The following is a 17785-nucleotide window of genomic DNA, read 5'->3' on the forward strand; positions in this document are numbered from 1 at the left end:
CACCCTGTGCTGTCTGCCACTGCTGAAAGGTGAAGGTGACCCAACCCTGGTATCACCGAAGTTCAGGGGCGAATGAGAGCTGGGTGCTGGTCAGGTGCTGCTCAGACACCAAGGGCTCACACCTGTAATCCTCACTCCTCAGGAGGCTGAGGTCTGAGGATTGCAGTTTGAAGCCAGCTCAGGAAGGAAAGTCTGTTAGATTCTAATCTCCCATGAACCACCAAAAAGCCAAAAGTGAAGCTGAGCTGTGACTTAAGTGGGAGAGTGTCAGCGTTAAGTGAAAAAAAAAAAAAAACAAAAGCTAAGGGAGAGTTCCCAGACTCTGAGTTCAAGCTCCAATATTGTGTGCATGCGCACAGACGCATAGACACAGACACAGAGAAAGCAAGAGCGAGAGCTAATGTAGATCCCAGGGACTGCGGTACAAAGCCTTGAGCACATGGCCTCACAGGTCTCCTCCAGTCCTTCCTCATAGTATAATGTGTAAAAACCACAAGGAAAGAAATTAATGAGGTATACACATTCCATTAGGAGAGAGAATTCTATGTTGTTAAATTTGATGGTTAGGGGCTTAGGCTCTGGAACTTGATAAGCCTTCCTTTTTTTTTTTTTTTCTTTTCTTTTTGCAGTACTTGAGTTGGAATTCAGGGCCTTGTGCTCACCCTCTCCCCCCATTCAAGTGTGAAAAGTTTGATTCCCACCCCACAAGATCAGGAGGCTCTGATTTTATTTAGGATTAACATATATAAACAATCATCCATTATTATTATTATTATCATTATTTTTGTGTGTGTGTGTGTGTGTATTAATTCTGGGGCTTGAACTCAGGGCCTAGGCAGTGTCCTGAGCTTTTATGCTCAAGGTTGGTGGCTCTACCACTTAAGCCGCTGCTCTACTTCTGGCTTGTTGGTGTTTATTTCCACAGCATTACTGCATATTCATCATGGGTGGTGGGCACAATTGAACATACACCTTTTGGGGGGAGGAAAGGGGCAGTTAGAGAGGACACACTGTTGCCCATCTCGAAGGTGAAGCCATTGGGTCTATAGAGACTGAGGGACTGGTCCCCAAATCCACAGTGGAACTAGGGACCCAAATTCTGTTTCTAGGTTCTGTGCCCCTGTCTCCCCAGGAGGGCCTCTGGGTGACCTTTCGCATGCTGTGGCTGGTGAGGCACCACTGGCCAGGACAAAACCAAGCCTATGCCAGCAGGAAGCAGAAGGCAAAGTCTCCTTTCAAAGGGACTGAAGGACCCAGTGGTCCTCACCCAACTGGGCCTGATTAAAAATAGAGTCTGTGCGCCTGGCTGCTCAGCAGCGGAGCTCAGATCAGAAGCCGTTCCCAGCAAGCCCGGGTCTTTTAAGTTATTTATCTGTCTGCATTTTTCATCATTTGCCATTGATTTGCACGGGCGCTTCCTGTGAGCCCCTCTGGTGCCCGCCTGGCAGGGCGCTGGCTCTGCTCTTCCTCCTCCCTGGGTGCCTCTCTTTCCTGTAAGGCTGTCTAGCACCAGCTGCTGCTCAGTGACCAGAGCTATCCATGGCTCCCCCTTCTCCCCCCCAACCAAGTCTTCTCCAGCAACAGGGCTGCAGACATGGGAAAAAATTCTGCCCTCCCATTCCACAGCCCACCCATGATCCTGTCCTCCCTGCTCCCTGAGGCTGGCCTCTAAAGACTGCACTCCTGGCTTACTCTTGTGAGTGCATTGGGGCTTAGGGAGTGAGAAGCACAGGCAGGACCTGAGAGGAGGGGATGGGGTATTGCCCCAGGCCCAGGCCCAGCCCTCTACAGGACTGCCCCTGCCTAGAAGCTAATCTCCCTCATTCCAGGCCTCCCTGGCTCTTGAAGGTGATGACCATCCTTCCTCTAGTGTGTAAAGGCCTAGTGGGATTAATGGCTTCCCATTATGGTTGGTCCCGGTTATCTCAGCATCCATCCTTAGTCCTCTAGCCTCCACATCTCTCTCTAAACAACAAACACCCTTCATTAAATTGGCTGTATGATGGCAGATACCAATGGTAAATTTATCTATCTTGTCTAATGAGATGTTCAGGACAAGTAGTTCCGGAGTTTATTTAGATTCTAGAGTTCAAATTCAAGATGATTGGACTCTGTTGTCATCCCATCTTTGCTCTTAGGTTCTCCTTCATGTTCACAAGATGGCTGTTGCAGCTCAAAAAAAAATCATAATAAGATCTAAATTAGGAAGGCAGGAATCGCTGTATTATACAATGATTGGGCTGTAGTTAAAGACATGTGCCACCTTTTGTGAATCCAGCCATTGTGAATCCAGCCACAGAAGATATACATATCACTTCATTGGTTTGAACTTTGCTACATGGCTGTATCTAGCCACAAGGGATGCTAGGAAATGCAATCTTTGTCTAGGCAAGCATATGCCCAGCTGAAAACTTCTCTGCCTGCAAAAATTGGGAAACAGATATTTAGAGACAATCCTGTGTCTCTGTCTCTCATCTCTCTGTCTCTCTCATAACTAGGATCATAGACTGAGATCTGGAGGTTCAAAGATCAAAGCCAATCTGGGAAGAAAAGTTGACTAGATTCCAAATTGAAAAGAACCAGCAAAAAGGGCTCTGGGGGTGTGGATCTAGCAGTAAAACACCAGTTGAGAAAGCAAGTTGAGCAAGCTAGAAGCCCTGAATTCAAACACCAGTACTACTCCACGCACCAGAAAACAAAACACAACACGTGGCTCCTAGAGCCTGAGTCCTCTTGTATCAGCGGGACTCTTGAGTCAGTGGGGCAAGCCAGGGCCAAGGTATCTTCCATTCTCCTGACACCTCAAATGAGCTCACAGACCCTGACAGGGGGCGGGTCACAGGGCCCACCTTGGAGGTCCGTGGTGAAGCCTGACGCCAGAGCTTGACATCAGCAAGCTCTGTGCTTGGTTAACCTCACCACCTGCTGATGGTGGTGGGTGGCCCCTGCTGCTCCTTTCGCTACCATATCACAGGCAGCTCTCCAGCCCCAGGACTCATGAATCAGTATCTAATGCCTCTTTTAATCTCCTCCCAGGTCCTCAGGGTGAGCTCTCTGCCCTGTCCACCTTCCCAGCCTGGTAATGCCATTAGCTCTGCTCCTCCAGCTCTCACTCAACACCTCCATCCCTCAGGCCCCATAAACAGCTGCATCTGCTTCTCCCATCAGGGAACTTGTTCTCTCCCTCCCTGCCCCACTGCCCAGTGAGGGGTTGTAGAGGGGCTGGAGGGAGCACAGGGAACCCCTGGGTCTGTGTGTGTGTGTCGAGTTTGGTTACCAGTTTGAGGTTGTCCTTGGTGCCTGGACAGCAATGGGTCCCAATGCTCCCCCGGGCAGTGCAGACATGGGATAAGGTTTTCTGCATGAGGGACAACAAAAAGAGCTTACAGTTGTGTCCCAGTCCCCACCAGCTCCCTCCCTCCCCCATTTCCTCCCTCCTCAGCCGAGGTGCAGGGTCCTCAGGCACAGAAATTCGATGTCAGCCAACTTCTAGGCACACACTGGGGCTGCAAAGGAGCCTCCTCTGAGAGGATTCTGCAGGGAGAAAGGTAGGTCCAGGGCGCAGCCCTTATCACTGGACCTCAACTTCCCCACCTGTGACATGGGGTCCCAGGGGAACCCCCTTGTGTATAGTTGTGCAACATGATCTATAATGCTGGGGCCACACCCACCCAGTATAGCCTCACCCCCTCCCTCCCCACCCACAGACACAGCCCTGACAAATGAAAGGAGCCACAGCCACCCCTTGCCCAACGCCCCCCATTCCTACCTCCTCCCCTCAGCTGAGCCTCCCTGGGAATCAGAGTGCCCACTTACCCTGGCCTCCATCCTGGCCTTACCTCTATGGGGAAGGCGCTCAGAGCCGCAGTTTGGCCTGGAGCCAATGTCGCAGGCTAGATTTTTTTTTTTCCCTCCCTCTCTGTTTCACTTTATATCATGACATGCTTTTTCTTCCTATGAGATTTCATTATTTCACTCAACTCAATAAAACCATAGCAGACACTCCTCGCGCGCACAAGGCCCTGGCTCACCCTTCTGAAGAACATTAAACTCCACCAGCCACTTCCCAGAAGATGTGGGCATTTATTGTCTACCACGTAAAGAGGACACAAGGGACTGGAGGAACTAAAAGGCATGCCCCAAGTTTGCCGCCTCAGTGGAGAGTGGCGGCAGAACTCCAACCCAGAACCCAAGACTGGTGGATGCCAGCCAGGTGCTGATGGTTTATGCCTGGGAGGCTGAGATCTGAGAATCACAGTTCAAAGCCAGCCCGGGCAGATAAATCTTACAGACTCTTATCTCCAGTTGATCAGTCAAAAGCCAGAACTGGAGGTATGGCCCATATGGTAGATTGCCAATCTTGAGTGAAAAAGCCAAGCAAGAGTGAGAGGCCCTGAGTCTAAGCCATAGTACTAACACACACACACACACACACACACACACACACACACACACACACGTAAGACAAAGACCCTGCTCTCCACTCTCTTCAGCATCCTTAAAGGCCAGACCTCAGTCTCTCCCTATCTAGGAGCTCTGAGTCCTGTGAAGATTTGTGTGATTATGTGGTGTTGGTGGTGGCCATGGGGCTTGAACTCCAGGTCTGGGTGTCCCTGAGCTCTACTGCTCAAGGTTAGCACTCTATCACTTTGAGCCATGGCTCTACTTCCTGTTTTCTGGTGGTTTATTAGAGAGAAGACTCTCCGGGACTCAGTGCTGGGAACCTGGGCCCCAAAAGAGTGACTCTCCAAACCCAGGTCACACAGCAAGCATCCACTCCCAGTCCAGGAGCAGGCTCCCAATTTACAGGGTGTTCCACAGAGCCACCATGGGCTCCCCCAACCTTCAGGCACTGGGCAGACAATCTCAAGTGAGAGATGGTCTCTCTCTTCCAATCTCAGCCAGCAAGTAGGGTTTTAAGGGTAAAATGAGGCCTGGGGTCTCCTGTGTGACATGGAAAAGAGAGGCTCGCAGGGCCCACAAGGTGTGACTCCACTCAGATAAACATGACAGAGGAGACCGGGGGTCGTGAAAGAACACGGGGAGCAGCCAGGGTTCCAGTGTCCACATAGTAGATGAGCCTCCTTGAGGAAACTCCTCTGCTTTCTGTGTCTCAGTTTCCTCATCTGTAAAGTGGATGTCAACAACCACTCTCACCTCCTAGAGTCATTCTGAGGACTGAGGCAGTCAGCTTCCTTGGGCAGTGCTTTGAGCAACACCAGGCCATAGTTTAGGGTTTTCTGAGCATTGGTTGTCACTGAAACTACCATTTAGGGCCAGGAGTTCATGGCTTACATCTGTTATCCTAGCTACTCAGGAAGCTGAAATCTGGAGGATCAAGATTCAAGGCCAGTCTGGGCAGAAAAGTCCAAGAGACTAATTCTCCAAAATAACCAGCAAAAATCTGGGCTGGAGGCATGGCTCAAGTGGTAGGGCACCAACCAAGCAAGCTGAGCAAGAACAAAGCCGTTTAGTAGCTTTCAGTTTTTCCGATCAATTACAGTCATAAGAACATAATGTGATTATATTGTTTGTCCTAACAGAACAGAATATAAATGCTATTAACCTTCCCACTATAAAGTCAAGTCACCTGGCCAGCAGACATTAGGCCTGGTTACTAATTCCCTCCTCTTTCACAGAGTCTCAGGTAGATGTCATTTGGAGGAGGATAAACACAGAGCAAGGAATTGTAGGTTGGGTTTTTTTTTTGTTGTTTGTTTTTACAATTTAAGTTCAGAAAAACAGGAAACAAACTCAAGAGTGTTTGGGAGAATAGAGAAATTTGTCTTATTGTTTGTGTGCATGAGTATGTGTGCTGGAGCTTGAACTCTAGGGCTTGAACTCAGGACTGGGCACTCTTCCTTAGCTTTTTTGCTCTACCACTTGAATCAGAGATCCATTTGGAGCTTTTTGCTAATTAATTAGAGATAAGAGTCTCATGGACTTTCCTACCCGGGCTGGCTTTGAACAGTGATCATCAGATCTCAACCTCCTGAGTAGCTAGGATTACAAATGTGAGCCACGGGTGCCCATTTCCTCTTATTGCTTTCTGGACATATATGTATGTGCTGCTCCTATGGGAAAAAGTTGGTTTAATAAAACAATTTAAAGACAAATAAATGAGGGTGTGTACAGTTGGAACACAGCAGCTTTGAGCAATAGCAGGCAGGTACCATAAAAAACAGACTGCACAGAAGACTCATTAGGATCTGAGTTTTTGTAAAGAAAGGAGGGGAAAAAAGAAGATTTGCAATGAGTGGGTTGGGAGTTGAGAAAAAACATCGAGCAGGACACACGCTAAATTATTAACAATGCCAGCCTCCCTCTGGTTAATAAGAAAGAGGAGATGGGATGGAAAATTCCATGCTCCTGTGCTGTTTGGAGTTTCTTTGACAAGCAGGGATTACTTATAAAGAGACTATAGTAAATAAAGAAGTAAATTAGAAGCCAATGTTAGTATTTGCCGTAGAAGGGGGTAGTGCGACCCCCTAAGCCATCTCCCTGCCTCTGACTCTGGCTGGGTCTTCAGATCTAGGAGCTGTCAAGCACCTGAAGGCCAGGTAACAGTCCTCTGAGTAACCCAGAAAGAAAATCAGCTGGCTGCTAGGCCCAAGGAAGCCTTATGTTTAGTTTGTCTCATGGAAGGTTCTAGGACAAGGTGCAGCCAAGATCAGGAAGGACCAAATAACAGATCACCTGAAGGTGGGAGCAGAGCCTCCTTCCAGCCAGGTGCTGGTGACTCATACCTGTAATCCTAGCTACTCAGGAGGCTCAGAGCTGAGGATCACAGTTCAAAGACAGTTGGGCAGAAAAATCCTTGACATTCTTATCTCAAATTAACCAGCAGAAATCCAGAAGTGGAGGTGGGCCTGAGGTGGTAGAGTGCAAGCCGTGTGTGAAAAAGCTAAGGGAGAGCAAGAGGTCCTGAGTTCAAGCCCCAGGACCAGCACACACACACACACACACACACACACACACACACACACACTTTTCCCAGCTGTGTATGGGCAGTCCCACACTCACTTTCAAGTGGATAAGTACTTAGTGCTCACTTCTCCTGTGCCTTATTTCTTGCTTTTTCTATTCAGTACTAAAGTTTGAACTCAGGGCCTTTCACTTGCTAGGCAGGTGCTCTAGCCATGTCGCTACACCTCTGGCTTTGGCTTTGTTTCATTTATTTATTTAGTGCCAACACTAGGGCTTGAACTCAGGGGCTGGTCAGGGGCTAGGTGCTGTCTCTAAGCTTTTTTTTTAATCAAGGCTGGCACTCTACCATTTGAGCCACACCTCCACTTCCAGCTTTTTGGTGGTTAATTGAGGTTTCTTTTTCCGAATTAGCTTTGATGCACAATCCTTTTATCTTTGCCTCCTGAATAGCTAGGGCAAGAAGTGCAAACCATCAGCGCCCAGCATAAGTTTTTTTTGTTTTTTTTTAAAGCAGAGTCTTGTGTTTATGTCAGTAGCTAGCCTCAAATTCTCCTACCTATGTCTCCTGAGCGGCTAGGATTACAGGCATGAGCCACCATGCTCAGATCCAACATCTTGTTTTGTGTGTTCAAGGTTCACAATATCCCCTTTGGTATTCTGAAACAAGCCTATGGATACTGCAACTTATATACACACATCAGTTTTTTAAAAATCCATATACAATGACCAACATACAAGAGAAAATATAAAGATAAAGAAGTGCACAGTATATTTTCTGGTACTATGTCCTATAAAATAAACTCTATGATCACGTGAGTGCTGAGGGCCCACCGCTGCAGAAGCTGCGTTGAGGACGAGGACTACACATGTGTGGGTACTGACGGCAGATGTGCATTTCCAAAACCGTGTGTCACCCTTGGCCCATTCTGCACAAAACTAAATATAGACTTCCTTTGTTGTTGTTCCCCCTGAAATCCTGGAAAATTCAGTTCTGTTCACACTGTGCAATGTCTTCATGTTTATACATAAAATACAGCTGAAGTCTAGACTCACATCATGATAAACATACAGTCTTCCCAGCAGGACACGTGCGTGTCAGGTGCATTGAAGAACAATTCCTCCCCACGGAGGAACAGTCCCACTCCTGACTGCTTCCCTGTCCCCCAATTAAATGAAGCCATTTTTTATTATTGTAAAGGTGGCGGACAGAGGGGTTACAGTTACACAAATCAGATAAAGAGTACATTTCTGTTTGAACAGTGTCACTTCTTCCCTCGTTTTCTCCCAGTTTCTCCCTCCCAACCCCCTACCCCCACAAGTTGTCCGGTTCATTTTCAACAGTGTCTAGTGAGATTCACTGCTGCATTTGTTTACCCTTTGTCCAGTATTAGGGCTTGAACTCAGGTCTTGGGCAGTGTCTCTTAGTTTTTTGGCCCAAGGCTGACACTACCACTTGAGCCACAGCTCTACTTCTGTTTTTCGGTTGCTTAATTGAAATAAGAGTCACAGGGACTTTTCTGCCCAGGCTGGCTCTAGCTTTGAACCAAGATCCTCAGATCTCAGTCTCCTGAGTAGCTAGGATTACAGGCGTGAGCCACTGGTCCCCACTCCTTAGGAGGTTTTTGAGCAAGGAACAAGCTCAGAAAGGTAGGGGAAGATGCGTGGGAAGGGGAAGTGAAGCAGAGAAACAGTGAGTGCTTCCTCCCAGTCCTGGCAAGGGCAAGGCAGGAGCAGGGGGAGCGGGACAGCTAACAAGTGGCCAGGTCCAGGGCTCAGGGGCCTGGAGGGAGCTGGGAAAGCAGGCATCCATGGGGAAACAGATCCGCACAGAACCCGCACCTGGAATGAGACATTTCCTCTCACACTGCTTCTCCGCCAGCTGCTCTGTCACCCCAAAACAGTCACCCAGATTTTTCTTTTTTAGCAAATTGGAACATCAGGGCCTGCTTGGCTACCTGTGTGAGGCAGCTGTCCAACCCGGGCATCGTCTCCTGCCCCAGTGCCCCGCTTGCTCTTGGTTTGTAATTTTGTCATGCTGGATTCAATGGAGGTCAGTGAAACACCATGAGTCTTGCCCTTCTGTCTGCTCTTCCCTAGGAGAGCTGTGTCCTCCCTTCCCTGAGTCTCTACAGTAAGTGCAGGGCTTGGCATGGGCCAGCACCTGTTCACTGAACTAATGAGATGCGGGACAGCTAGCCAGGGGGAGATACTCCATGAGTGCTCAGCAAGGCCCTGCTGCCTGAGAGCCATGTAAGCCCTGCGGATCTTCTTTACAGTCATAGAGCAGGCCACAGCACGTCCCTCTGAGCGCCCTCATCTAGGCAGGGATGGAGTGGGCTCCTGGAAGCTGGGGTAGGGGGGTGTGCATGCTCACATGTGCATGCACACGCTTGTGCAGAGGTCAGATTGCAGGGGGCTTCAGGACTGGGAAGGAGAAGGGAGGAGGGAGTCCACATCCAGATCCTTCATCTCGAAGCAAGAGGCAGCATGCCAGGGGCCCTTTCCCACGTAATCTCTCATTCATAGGTGGGAGCAGACCTACTAAGCTCAACCTGCCCCACCTTACCCTGCCCACAGCCTGCACCCACTCTCCTCGACCCAAGTGGCCTTGATCAAGTTAAACGCCCTTAGTCAGGCTGTGGCTGCCGGTGTCTCTGTTGATTCCCTGCAGAGTAGTATTGACCCCTCCTCATTTCAGAGTGGAAATGGAGGCCAAGGGATGCAGAGCAAAGCAGACATCCAGTTCTTAGCCTTAGTCACACATGCAGTGCACCCCCTGCATCTCCACTCCAGCCCCAGGCCTGGTCCCCACATCAGGTTGCCCCAAATCTAGGAGCCAGGTCAGAGGGAAGAGGCTGGGTAGAGCCATCAGGCCTGGGCAGTGCACTCTGCCTGACATTCTCTGTGTCTGGCTCCCAGAACCAGAGGGGCTGCTCTTTCTCTCCCTATCTCCTGGGGCAGGAAATGAGGCCAGAAGAGAGATAAGGGGAGAGGGGACAGAAAAATAGAAGGAAGTGGGAGGGGGTCCAGAGTCCAGTCTGAGGGCTGGGGGTGGGAGGAGGTGGAGAGACTGTGGTTATAAATAACCTTACCCCCAGCCTGCCAGGCAGATGGTGGGAAGGGACTAAGGTCAGCAGGTATGGGGGAGGGGGGGTCGTGTGTCAGATCAAAGGGCCTTTGGAAGGTAAGGACATGACCCAGGCCTGTCCCTCCCACTCTGGCCTGTAGTTGGCCAAGCAGACCTTGTTGCTTCCCCTCATCCACCTCCATCCACTCTTCCCTCCTCCCATTCCGGTGCTCCACAGCTCAATGGCTGGCTCTCCGTGCAGGTTTGGCTTGAGTGTCACAAAGTCCCCATCCAGGAGGGGGCCTGGCTTCCAGCAGGGGCTCAACAAACTCATCTGGAATCTGTGTCTGCTCTGGGCATATTTCAGGGAGCTGGAAGTGGATGGAGGTGCAGCCGTGGGTGGGAAGGGGGCAGAGGGACAGTGATGGAGACATAGCAATGCCCAGGAATGGGGAAAGGGGTGGCAGAGAGAGTGAAGCACCCCAGGTGCCCCAGGGTATTTGCTGTGGAGGCACAGAGTCCAGGACAAGGCTTGTGCTACAGCAAGGCTTGTTCTGCTTCTGGGACAGCAGACCAAGGTTGGTGGGGGGGCAGCTGGCTCCGGCTTTCCTCCAGAGAAGTGGGGGTGGTCATGAAGCCTGGCAGGGCTGAGCTGAAGGATGACTCACTCAGGCCCTGTGGTGTGGGGGTAGGGCCTGTGGGGACAGCTGGGGAGAGCTGGGGCAGCTCTGACTCCCAGGACCAGGGGCTGCCCAGAGGGACCCACTCTGGCCAGGAGAGGCTGTCTCCAACAAGGGCTGGGCCTGGCCACTCCCAACCTCCACCTTTCCTCTTAGGGAATGGGAGGGATGGGTGAGAGGGAGGTGTGCTCCCACATAACCTAAGCCATTTGGCCAGTGAAGCTGGAGTACAGACTGGCCTGGGGCCTGCCACGGGAACTGTGATGCTTTGGGTTCAATGCACCCCCCCAGAATTCATGGTGATTAGGCCAGGAGGCTCCACTCTCCTGCACAAGTCAGTTATGAAAGTGATTTAATGATTATGGGGTGGGATCCCTGGCTTTCCTTTTCTCTTCTCCCTTCCCTCCCTTCCTTCCTTCCTCCCTCCCTCCCTCATGGGCTCCCTTGCCCTTCTGCATGACGTGACACAGCACATTCAGGTCCCTTGACTTTGGGATTCCCAGACTCTAGACTTCAAGAAATAAACCTCCATTCTTAAAACTACCCAGAGGTCCCATGAAAGTACCCCCCCCCACCATAGAAGGCTAAGACCCACCATGACAGAACAGTGGGAGTGATAAGACATCAGAACAAGAGGGGGACTCTGGGGAGCCAGGGACACTCTTATCCTCAGAGCAGAAGGCCTGCAGGAGCCTAGCTTTTCTAGGCCTGGATCTTTGTAAATGTTAGCCTCATTCAGGACACAGCTTCCCTCAAGAATAGCTTCCCTCCCCCACCCCTGCCCCCTGGAGGACTTATTAACATAAAAAAATATTATTGAGGACTTAATTTATTTCAGGGATGGGAACAGTATGTCCCCCAATCCATGCTCAGCAGCAGACACTAAGCATCGTCCTATTTATGGATCTACTGCCATGTGAAACATTGTCCCAAAGCTTGGTTAATTAAGATAGCACAGTCATTGATTGGCTTACAACTCTTGTGGTTCAGGACCGGGCCACCACCAGCTGGGCCCTTTGTTTCTGAGTCTCCCTGTGGCCGTAGTCTCAGCTGAAGGCTGGAATGAGGAATGACCCCCTTCTCTGCCCATTGCAATGGTGTCACAGATCTCTGGGGCTGTAGTCAGTCTCAGGCTGGCTGCCCCCAGCCCCCACCCTGGGGCCTCTCCCACGTGGCCACTCACTTCCTGAGAGGCTGCAAAGTCAGAGGGCCACAGCAGATCTGTGGCACTTGAAGGCCATTGTCTTGTAAGATAATCAGTGACACATTGACCTCCCTTAGCACTGCAGCCTTGTCCTATTGGTTGGAAGTGAGTCACTTGGTCTGGAGGATTAGACCATGAGAAGACCAGGAAGTGGGATTCCTGGTGCCTCCCAATCCTCTAGCAGGAGCTGCCGAAGACTTCCTGTGATGGATGCAGAGTGGAACTGTGGGAAGCTCATTACCAAGGTCACTGCTGTCAAGCAGAACTGATCTGGATGTGAATCTCTGGGACTCCAGATCTGTAGCCAGGTGGGGTCCAGGCCCTGGTGACAGACAAGCTTCCTGCTAGCGGCTGACTCCAGTTGCTTTTCTGTAAGGATAGTCAGAATCCGCATACCCCTGGCTGGTTGCCAGGTCCTTTTGTCTCAGTGTTCCCACAAATGGACTCCCTTTGTTCTCAGCAGCACCTGTGCAGTGGGACTCTGATTCCCAACTCACTGGATCTCACCACGTCTTTCCTTACCAGAGTTTTCCAGGGGTTTCCCTTCCTTCTTATTCAAAAAGGATATCAATAGAATAGATACATGCTTGAATGTTGTAAACTTTAGGAGTTATATATGTAAAACAGCCTAGCTCAATAAGTAATAGCTTGTTTCCTCTTGAAAGGGATGAAAGTATGACTGAGTGGGTGGGAGGATGTGTGGATGGATGGATGGATGGATGGAGTGAGTGGATGAGTGAGTAGATGTGTGGATGTATACATATGTGCATGAGTAGGTGGATGGGTGATGAATGGATGGATGGGTGAGTGGATAGATGAGTAATAGATGCATGGATGAATGAGTGGGTAGGTGGGTAGATGGATGGATGGGTGGATGAGGGATGGGTGGATGGATGGATGGGAGGGTGGGTGAGTTTTGGCCCATTGAGGGGTCTGGCCAGGAAGGTACCTCTGACCCTTTCTTTGAGCCTGGTTCATCTCCAGTCCCTGCCTTCTTTCTCTAGGAGTACATGGTAAGAAAGAATTCTCTGGAAATGGCTGCAAAGAAGCTCCTCCCATTCCTAGGGTTTTTGTTTGTTTGTCTTCTTGTTTTCTTGAAATGATTTAGTCAGATAGAGCTGAGACTTCCATTTCTATTGTAGTGATCAGCAGTGTAATAATAGGAAAGCATAAGGCAAGCACAAGCGTGCACGCACACACAAATAGGGCTCCACCACAGACTGGGAGCTTAGCTGTGGCCTTCCGAAAGGCAGGTTGGATAGTTACAACTTCCAGTCCCTTGGAACAGGACTGCACTTGTCCCTGCCGAGAGACAGGTCTTTAAGGAGGTAGCTAAGCTAAAATGAAGTTGCTAGGTTGGGTCCCAATCCAATCAGAGTGGTGTCTCTTAAAAGAAGGAAAAGAGAAAAAAACTGATTAGAACACAGCTCACAGAGGGAGGACCAAGGAAAGACACAGGACTAAGACTTCACCTACACACCCAGAAGTGAGGTCTCAGAAGGAACTAATCCTGACACATCCTTACCACAGATGTCTGCCCTTAGAATTTAAGAAAGCAGATCTTTCTTGTGTAAGCGACCCAGTCTGTGGTTCTCTGTGATAGCAGCCTGGAGAGAGGAGAACAGTACACCAGGCCTGGTGCTGGGTGTGTGTGCTACTTGGCCAATAGGAGATGCAAGGGAAAGTGATGGAATGCTTCTGGGAGGTGTTTTTTATTTGTTTGTTTTCTTCTCCCACAAAGGAACTTCAAGAGGCAGTGATTTACTCTTCTCATGTCTGCAGTTCATGTTATTGGAGCATTTTGTGCTCAGAGCTGCTGCAGCCATTTTGCCACCCTGAGGCAAGTTGCTGATGCATAAAAGGAGAGAGAGAGAATGAATGTCTGAGTGTCTAAAGCACAGTTACCACTTCAGACCTGGGCTTGTATTCATGAAAGGCAGTGGGGTGTCCTGCTTAAGCACATTGAATTGGTGTTTTTTTTGTACCCCCCCCACCCCCCGCCCCACTGTAGTGGCTACTAAGAGACTCCAGACTCCAGACTCAGTACCCCCTAGGCTTCTGGGAAGCAGGTCTCACACCCCACTGCAAGTGAGGCCTCCACTTTCTACTGTCAAGGCCAAGCTCTCTGGGTTGTGTTAGGCTACCTTGACCCTGACTTTTCAGAGAGGGCAAGGGCTCTGTAACTTGAAACCATTGGCCTCCCAGTGAGGAACTGAGGACATTAGATGGAAGCCACCACAGATCAAGGAAGCCAGACGGAGCAGAGCTGGGACTGCAGAGCTCAGATGAATGGCCCCTTCCCCTCCACTGCTGAGCCCAGAAGCTCAGAGCAGTGTGGGGCCCACAGGTCTCGGCGATCGATCGCTGTCCATCCCCACTGGGACATCTGTCCTTCTCTTCCTCCCCACTCCGGCACAGGCCCAGCCTCCTCCAATGTAGTGCATTTGTTGACCTCTGATTTGGAATATGGCCTAGGCTTCTGGTTCTCAAAGCAGCTATGGGATATCAATTAAAACACCAAGTGCCCCACAGGCATGAGTGGAATCCAGGGCCAGGGTTCCCCTGGGCTCTGCTGCATGGACCACCCACTCTCTCTTTACTATGTCAGCTTGGCAGGGGCTGGCCGGTGACTGTAGGTGCTGGGGTCAGAGGCAGCAGATCACCCCAGAAGCCAGCTCCAAGTACCTGGCTTCATTCAACATCACACCATCCCCAGAGGCAGGGGAACCTGTCCCTGAAGAAGAGACGGAGGTTCAGAGTTTTGAGGTTCGCTCCCTGCCCCCACCCTCTGCATATACAGTGTGCATTCCCATCTCTGTCCAAGAGATCTGGAAAGTGATGCCCTCATCTTGCTCAAACTGAGCCACATCAAGGGTCTGAATCACAAGCTGTCACCAGCTACCCTACTTAGTGACGAGGTGATCGTAAGTGTAGGCTGTGCCAGGCACTGGATTGTGAGATTCCTCTTGAGGCTTCCCGATCTAACCTGAGCACAGTCAAGGCACTGGGAAGTCCTGCAACCAAGAAGCCCATTTACCTCTGCGCAGTTGTACTGCTGCTGGCTCTCCTCCTTGACAGCTCTGTTCATGTAGCAACACTGGACTTGCTTTCCAGAGGTCAGAATAGAGATGGGGAATGACTGTATTGTCCCTGAGGCCTGAGGCCTCCACGGATACTCCTGCAACTCATCCACTCATTCCTTCATCCACTTCCTTCACTCATTCATTCGTGAACTTGGTAATTGTTTAGCATTTTCTCTGCCAGTTGGTGAATTAAGCACTAGGGCAGTGGGCATTATAGAGAATACAATCATCCCTATCACATTCTTCCCTACTCCTTAGTCTCTGCCTCCAGAGTATCTCGTATTCTAAGTATGTATCACCTCATGTGACCCAAATCCTCCCTCCTTATTTGGTATCAAATAATCTCCCACCGTTCTGTGTGCCAGGGGCTCACGATGTCTGTCTCTGTCATTTAGGTTGGTATGAACAAAGCTGGGCTCCACCCTTAAGTTTTCCTCTCTTAGGAGAAATAAGTACAGGATGCAGAATCGCAGATGACCCCTGGTCTGGTGAGGATGTGGGGCAGGAGAAGAGACTTGCGGGATGCAAGTTGAGGTGGGCAGCCAGGGCAACCCGGCTCATGTGTGGTGTGCATGGGCAGTCTCCAGAGATGAGGCAGGGTGCTCCAGAGCTCTCGGCGGGAAGAGCATTCCAGAAAGAGGGAACACCTAGGGCAGGGCCCTGGGGACAGGGGGTGAGGGAAAGATGGGGTCTGGGCTGGTGAATCATGGCTCAGACTCCAGCTTTTGCTCTAAGAAGCAACTGGATAGATGTTCCTGAGCTGTGCCTTAAAATATGGATGGATGAAACAAACTGCCTCTGAGGGTTCTGAAGCCAGAGCATGACCTGATGACTCTGATCAAGGGGTGCTCTTCAGCACAATCACAAAACCAAGATATTATTTGGGGTGGGGTGGGTGGGGAGAGTGTCAAATGATACATTATTTGATTTTTTTTCCTTTAGAAGATTTAACTTCCTCATTCTGTTTTTGCTCAAGCAAATTTATTGATCATTCGCTTCATCCTTTGGTTCAGTAAATATGGATGGATGCCCTCCTAGAGGTGAGGCACTGTAACTGGGTATAGGCTGGGTAGGAAGGTTTCAACACTGTTGAAACCCTATCAGGGCACACGTGAGCCGCAGGTTAGCCATGGGGATCTGTCTTGAGGGACCCAGGGTCTTATAGGGAAGTCCAGCCTTAAAACAAATGGAGTCACTAAGCAAGCACTCTTGGGGAGCATGGTGGAACTAAGCTGTTTGTGCTAGGGAAGCATTTAAAAAAAACTGCGCATGGGACTTTACCCACCTTGTAATTGGCTCTGGCTCCTCGGTAGCTGGGCATAAATCAGGCATAGCCTGTCTCTAGGTTTATAAGTTTACATATTTGGAATACAAAGCAAGACTTGGGCGGGCAGCTGCAGAGATGGAGAAAAACTGAAAGAGGAAGGTGGACATGTGGGCCCATGGCCTTGGTCCTGCGTGGGCTCTCAGTCACATGAGAAGTTTGCCTGGGCCACATTTCCATCCTGATCATCAAGGTTCCTTATGGGGCAAAATCATGCTGATCCATCGTAAAATAATCTCTGGCTTCTCTCCTCTGGGACACCTAACTCCCCACCTTCCTTCACAACTCCCCATTCTTTGGAAAGTCAGCCAAGGCTCCTTAATGCAGGCACAAGCTCTGCTCTGGGTGCCACAGCCACAGTGTCTGGAGGGTCTGTCCAGACAGGCGCGTGAACTGGCTGTTCCCATTAAACAAGTCAGGCAACATGTGAATTTGACTGAGTGAATCCTCCTTGATCTGAAAAATGAAGAGGCTATTGAGCCAAAGAGACATGTGCTGATACACACACTCGTGCACCCCTGCGCACCCCTGCACACAAGCAGGCATACCATGGACATGGATACATGTGCGCATGCATGCACGCACATGCATGTGTATGCCAATGACTACATGAAGGTGCATGGTGCACATGAACATATCTTGTGCATGTGCATGCATGAACACATGTATAGGTGCACAGTGGAGCATGCATACACACACATGAATACAGGTGTGCACTCATGCACACACATGCATGTACATGCCCATGAACACAGAACACAGAGGGTGTGAATCCAGGTGTGTGCATGTGTATACAAACACACATACAGGTTACAGTGGACATGAGTACATGTGTTCCTGTGTGCATACACATATACAGTGGACATAAATACATGTATGCAAGCCACAAATGTGTGCACATGCGCACATATGCTCATGAACACACACAGGTGCACAGTGGGCATGAGTATGTGTAAGCTTGCATGTACACATGCATACACATGCACACATACAGGCACACAGTGGACATGAACGCAAGCACACATTCTTGCATGCACATACAGGTACTTGTGATATGGAGGTCATATCTGGGCAGCTCCATCATTGGCCCACATGGCAAGTTGTACTATCTAGCGTCTTGTCTTGATGGGTGTGCCTGGATTCCTAGAGGAAGGGAAGTCCCATCCCTAGGTAATGGGTGTTCCTAAATCCCAAGAGACAGGGATGGGCACATGCCCTATAGGTTACTGAACCTATCAGTCAAGTGCTTGGGACTGGGAGCTTCCTGTGACCCAGCCCCTGACCTGACTCTATTTATGGTCAGGCCAGCTCAGGGACCATTACGCCATGCCACATGTCTCCATGTTCCCGTCCTGTGTCCTGTCTCCTGGCTCATCTCTCATCCCCATGGTGGCACCCAGAGGAAGGCTTGAATTTCTTCCTGCAAGTGTGGCCTACTCCCAACAAACAGACAGGAAGCTGGAGTTATGTGAAAGCGATGAAAGGCAGCAGGAGAAACAG

The sequence above is a fragment of the Perognathus longimembris genome, chromosome 13, assembly GCF_023159225.1.
Source record: "Perognathus longimembris pacificus isolate PPM17 chromosome 13, ASM2315922v1, whole genome shotgun sequence".
Classification (NCBI taxonomy): Eukaryota; Metazoa; Chordata; class Mammalia; order Rodentia; family Heteromyidae; genus Perognathus; species Perognathus longimembris.